Source organism: Empidonax traillii, unplaced genomic scaffold (genome assembly GCF_003031625.1).
Source record: "Empidonax traillii isolate 1590-97213 ecotype Southwest subspecies unplaced genomic scaffold, ASM303162v1 scaffold433:size1479616, whole genome shotgun sequence".
Lineage (NCBI taxonomy): Eukaryota > Metazoa > Chordata > Aves > Passeriformes > Tyrannidae > Empidonax > Empidonax traillii.
Window position 1 is genome coordinate 543,140 of NW_020955626.1, and position 6,000 is coordinate 549,139.

Below are 6,000 nucleotides of genomic sequence, written 5' to 3' on the forward strand. Positions count from 1 at the left end.
AAACAGCACGTGTAGGGTTTTTTTACCCTGTATATTACTGCATCTTGTGTACTCTCTCTTATGCAAAAGAGTATGTAATCTTTTAAGAAACATGACAATCTGCCACTTTCTGTTCATGTAATTGGGATCAACATATGGTACAAGAGAAAAGAAAAACATTTGTTTATTAATTTAGATCAAGTTACTAACTCAAACCACTAACAGCATTCAGAATTAATTCCACCTCAATTGACCAAATACTTTAACAGAGTAAAATTATAACATAATTTCACTGAAATGCTGATCTGCTGCTGCAGGGGTGCAGAGTAATATGTAATACAGACAGAAAGAAATATGTGATAATTTGGTGACACAGATGACATCATACGAAACGGAAAGTCGGTGACATGTGGATGTGTAAGACAGAGCTACGTGAAACTCCATTTCACAAAATTCACACAGTGATGTGGAGTTTTGGGGGTGTTTGTGAAACTCACCAAATGGTAAGTTGCACTATTTGCATCACTAGGTGAAGCTTTTTACTGAAGCAGTAAAATACCAACCTCTGGGAAAAATCAGAATCTTCACTAAGTTGTTTCAAGAGAATATGAACTCATTCGCCATTTATTTTGGAAGGAAAAATGTTTTCACAATGAGAATGAGGCATTATTTCTTTACCATTGAAACCTGATTATTTTTAGCCAGAAGAAAAAAGGTTACCTTGAGATGAGATAAAATGAATATTGGTTTTATCTGCTTCTCACTGGCATTTTATTTTTATTTTTTATGCTTTGATTGAAAAGCTTTTCACAATTCTTGTAGTGCAGTACCAGAACATCAGGGCCCAATATTTGTACGTGTTTGCTGTATCTGAAGCCCTACATGCTTTGCTGAGGTAGACATATAAGACATTCCTTATTCTGCACTGTAAAGGACATAACACTACTCCATCATAATAGGTCAGGGCTCACCTTCCTGAGAGTATGTAAAACAATACATCTTTTATGTAAAATACATGACCTTTGACATGTGATGTGCTCTTAGATTAGCAACAATATAGGCTTTTATCCTGCTTTGCTGCAGGGGTTATCGTGGGTTTGACACTTTAAACCTCTTTTCATATTTATCTGTTTTATAAATTTTCTGGGTATTTGGCAGTCAGATCCTTATTTTGGCAGTATTTTGGCAAGCAGACTTCACTTCTACCCTAAGTCTTCATGATAGCAAATGAACCATCTTAAAACGTACTTTTTAAGGAAACTGCTGAAAATTACACATTTGCATAAAATGTGCATTCAGTATCTCTTCGGGCAGTGCTGAAAAAGGCCGGTAAACATTTTCTAAACACATTTGTGACACGTGAACCAAACGCGCTCCAAGGAAACCCGGTAACACCAGCCCAACCGTCAGGGTCTGCTGAGGGCAACACACACACACACAGAGCACTGAGGAGGACTCAGCTCTCCTCACAAATTACTGCCTGATTAAAAGCCAGACTGCTTTTGTTTCTGGTTATCTAACTCTGGCTATACGCTACCTGGCTTTCAAAAATTTGGATAATGTACCATTGAAGTTAAAATGAGCAGCAGAGACAGCTGTTCCCACCTGTGAAAATTTCTCATTAATAGTCTAAAAGTTGAGTATCTCAAAACGTAGAAAACACAAATACAGACTTTCCTCCTGAAAATGTTTATACGGGTGAGCGAATTGATGTAGGCAACACACATTCCTTCCATCATGCTGTCTTTAAGATAAACACAAAGTACCATCAACACTGCAAGTGTGTGTGTGGAGCAAACAAAGAAAAAATCCCATCCTACCAAAGCAACACACTTCGCTACACTCATATTTTCCCCCCAAGGAGATGATTAAAATAGAAAAACCAAACCACAAACAAAAATCCACTTTGCAGGCGAGTAGCAGTGGTCCTGCTGTCTCACGAGCAGAGGGAAGGCTTCCAACCCCTCAAAGCCATCCCCAAGGCTCAACTGGTATCCCACACAGGGAACAGTCCACGCAAATCTACGTACCCTGCACAGATTTTACCAGATATTCCCGAAAATGTGAGACTTGTTCACCACGTGCCTCAGTTTACCCACCATCGAGATGGGCACATACTTCAGTAACATATTTTGAAATCCTTGGATATGAAGATACTTTCTAAAATAGTGTTTTTGGCAGGATTTTGGAAAGGCAACAATAACGTTAAAAAGATCACCACCTGGGTCAGTGCCATAAACTCTTCAACAGAAAGCCCCACAGTTGTTCTGGATCAGGTCCTACCTCTTTACCCAGTACCAAGGGACCAGAAAAAGATCAGAGGCTTTGCCATTTTACCTGCTCTCAGGTTGCACCCTGTAACTCTTTTGATCCCAGAACACTTATTTCATTTAGTGATCTCCTTCAGGGCAGGGAGGTCATTTCAGGGAGGCTGCAGGATGGAGCCCTAACTCAAACTGATCACTGCAAAGCCAAATTTAACTAATAATATAGAGAATACACAGAAATAGAGAGCACCCCAGAATGAAAGTCTACTTAAAACAGTAACATTTTTACTAATATCTAAATGAGAAGAGCCTTGGGTATAGCCAAAAATAGATCGACAAGGACCTTGATCCCACACAAACTAGCTCTGAGTAATTTTACACAGGAAAGTAGAACACCAGTTGAGCTGCTCCCCAGTCAAAATTATGCATGTACATTTTTTTTTTTTTTTTTTTTTTTGCCAGTGTCCCAGCCCTAAGAAGTCTACAATTCATTATAGAAAACCTAAACTAGCAAAGGAATCTCACCTTCCCTACCTAGAAAGCACGTTTTTATAAAAAAAATAAATATATATATTTTTATATATATATAGATATAAACTGTACACACCTGATAGCACAAGAAAAAAGTGTTTTAGAAATAAGATTTTGATTCATTTTTCTTATAGAAGACCAGCTGAAATATATTTAATGTGTCTGATTAAAATATTTACTAAAAAGCTTCCTGGAAGCTTTAAAATACCAAAACCTGATCCTCAAAATAAGCACTTCTGTGCAGTAATTGCTTCTAAATAAAGTGAACCGTAACCACCTAATACAGCTGTTTCTTCCTTTCAAAAGTCCCTGAGTCACATTCAACTGCACACAGGCTGAAATATGAAATATGTCCTACTATTCTTGTAATCATTATTTTTTTGTCCAGTGAGAGAAAAGACACAGTCTGTGATTCTGTCAACTGGATGTTTGTACAAGAAAAAATAAATGCTCTTCATTTGGTATTTTGCTAATTCTGAAAATACAGGATGTACACTGATCGTGAAGAGCAACATCTGGTTCAAGGCAGGCTCGTGGCCCAATCCTGCACACAGGTTACTCTTCTCACACAGTGCACTTGATGGGGTTACTTGCAGTAACACACACACAAATCATGTGTAGAATTGCTTTGAGGGTGGTCAGCAGTTGTTTTATTGCAGCTATTTTAAAGAGCTTTTAAGCAACCTAAAAAAAAAAAAATACATTAAATTAAATATTTTAAATAATCTGAGGGAGAAATAATTTTTTCTGACCACTGTCAAGGTGGCCACTTTTTATCGTGCAGCATACATTAAACCTCAGGAGGCATGGTACAGGAGATTTTCTACACCAGGAGTCATTATCACCTCCTCCAAAAGTGAAATGCAGGTGAACAGTAAAAACTGTGAGAGACTGAGTGCACTTCTTCCACCTCGCTTTGAAGAGGGGGAAATGGATTTGGTACAGGCCAAAATACAGGGATATCAATGCTTGCTACCTTGCTGCTTCTCGGTGGAAGGAGGGAGCAAATCATACTGTATTTTTCATTTTCAGTCATTAGCAGGCTGTTCAGGATCTCTGGCTGGTGCTTATTATTTATTCTAAACAGCAGTAAAATAAAATAAAAATAAATAACAGCACGAGGACAAAGCTATGCACAGCACATTTGCTCTTTCAAAATAATATTACCTTTCAAGTCCACCGTAACCTTGGAAAAGAATAACTCAGTGTAAGCCAATGCTACGAAACTAATCACGATCCTTTCCTCCCCCGCTTTTTAAACAGCTCTTACAGGGAATACGGGTGCAGTTCGCAGACAAGTTACGAACAGCTCGCTTCCAACACGGAATCTGAACTGCGATCGCCAAGTCCTGCATCTTTTAACGACGGGCCGGCCGTTCGCCTCACGCGAATCGCTCTGTGCAACAGAGCTGGCCCTCACTGACTCCATCCCAGGTGAAGGTGAGGAAGCAGCCAGGCTGTCAGGTGAGGAGAGGCCATCCCTGAGCCAGATGCCAATCCCCTGAGCCAGGGGCCATCATCTCCCTATCCAGATCCCATCTCCCCGAGCCAAGGGGCTATCATGTCCCTCTGCCAGATCTCCCACCCTCCCTGAGCCAGGGGCCACCATCTCCCGCAGCCAGAGCCAGCCATCAAACGCTGCCGCCTGGCTCGTATCGCCAGATCTTCCCCGCTTCTTAAAATAACTCCCCGTGCCTCGGTGCCAGCCTTAACCATTTTGTGCCTGTGTTACAACTCTCCTTCCGAAAACTTGACCTCTCCTGGTGGGAAGTAACGAGAGGAATTGCCATTCCCGAGCGCGGCGGCGAGCGGGGCTCCCGGGGCTGTCTGTGGGCACCGCGGCCACCCTCCAGCCCCCGGCCCCGCCGCTGCCCGGCTGGGACCCACGGCCGGGCTCCTCGGGGAAGGAAGGCTGGCGGTTCTCCACGACCTCCCAGCGCCACTTTCCACACACACAGACGCGCAGAGACACTCATTTCATCCCCCTCTGCCGTGACCCCGGCGCTGCTCGGGGGCTCTCCCCCCACACAGCCCCCCCCCACTCCGCCCCCGGGCCCGTCCCTTACCTGGCAGGCGAGTGACACTCCTGGTCGTGGTCATGTGAAAATATTTTCGAGGTATCCTTTAACAGCCTTTAAATATTGAAGCCTAAAAACAATATTTGCTGTTTTACCTTTTGAAGCTTTAACAAAAGCTTTGTTTTAGCATTTACCTCGATGTGCAATAAGAGTTAATAATCAAATCCGTCCCAACCCCCACAAATGTTAAACAAAAAGATAAAAGAAATGCAAATAGCTATTGTCATGGAAAGTTAAAGTACCTGTCTGTATTTTTAAGTGAAAACTATTATCTCTATCAATCAAAATTTAAGAATACAATAGCACTAATCACACGAGGTGCTTTGACTGAGGTACTTTTCCTCATAAAAAGTTTTTTTTTTTTTTTTTAACTGGTGCATAAAAGTAATACACTTACAATTAGACACGGTATTTGTAATTTTGTTATTAAAAAACCTCAGCAGTCTTATTGTTAATAAATGCCTCTGAGTCTGTAGGCTGATTCGTACCCAAGAAGACCAAAGTCCCTACATATTTTAATAAGGTTGATGAAATTTTATTCAGATTCTCACACTTTCCAACATGTGGTGGAACAGCACACTCTTCTGTTTGAGAGGAGTTACTCAAACGAAGGAAATAGTTAATTGGGAACCAAAACTACTACTTCTGGCCTCACCGCACATTTTTCCACATTTCTCCAAGTGCTGTCTGTGCGACAACCCTCAGCCTCCAAGACGTGCCCTTTGTCGTCTTTTCTTTAATTTTTTTATGCCAATTCCCTCTCGTCAGACCCCAACGCTCCCCTAACCCAGCACACATTACGTATACAGTGTATACATTGTGCAGGCACACCGCACGGATTCTCTCCAAAGTCATTTTTAAAACTAATTTGTCCAGACGGAATCAGTAACCGAGCTGCGCAGTTAATAAGTGCAGGAGCGAGCTACAGTAATTACGCCTGCACTAAAAGAAAAGAGCCCGAGATTAAAATACCTATAAGTAAATAGTTGAGGCAGGATGCCATTATGCAAACTCCGCTCTCGGGGAGGGATGTCTCCCACACTGAGGAGCAATAGGACTGTCATTTTTTCCCCCTGCAATATCAGGTTTCCTACTCCACAGCCTCTGGTACTCTGCATCATGGCTAACATCTCTAGTGTGCTATT

At 41.7% G+C, this 6,000-nt stretch overlaps 1 protein-coding gene across 10 annotated transcripts in view; it reads right to left on the reverse strand.

The window, feature by feature from the left end:
* The window catches only part of FOXP1 (forkhead box P1), a 384,733-nt gene that overhangs the window by 223,225 nt on the left and 155,508 nt on the right, over positions 1-6,000 (reverse strand). The window contains exon 1 of one of the 10 annotated variants that reach the window (XM_027894551.1): positions 5,828-5,846. The exons of 4 other annotated variants lie outside the window; for them this stretch is intronic. The gene's annotated coding sequence lies outside the window, so the exon portion shown is untranslated. Of the gene's footprint in view, positions 1-3,753; positions 3,850-4,843; positions 4,887-5,671; positions 5,686-5,827; positions 5,847-6,000 lie in introns of those variants that run through there. 5 more of the 10 variants (XM_027894550.1, XM_027894546.1, XM_027894542.1 and 2 more) reach the window with 5 other exon arrangements.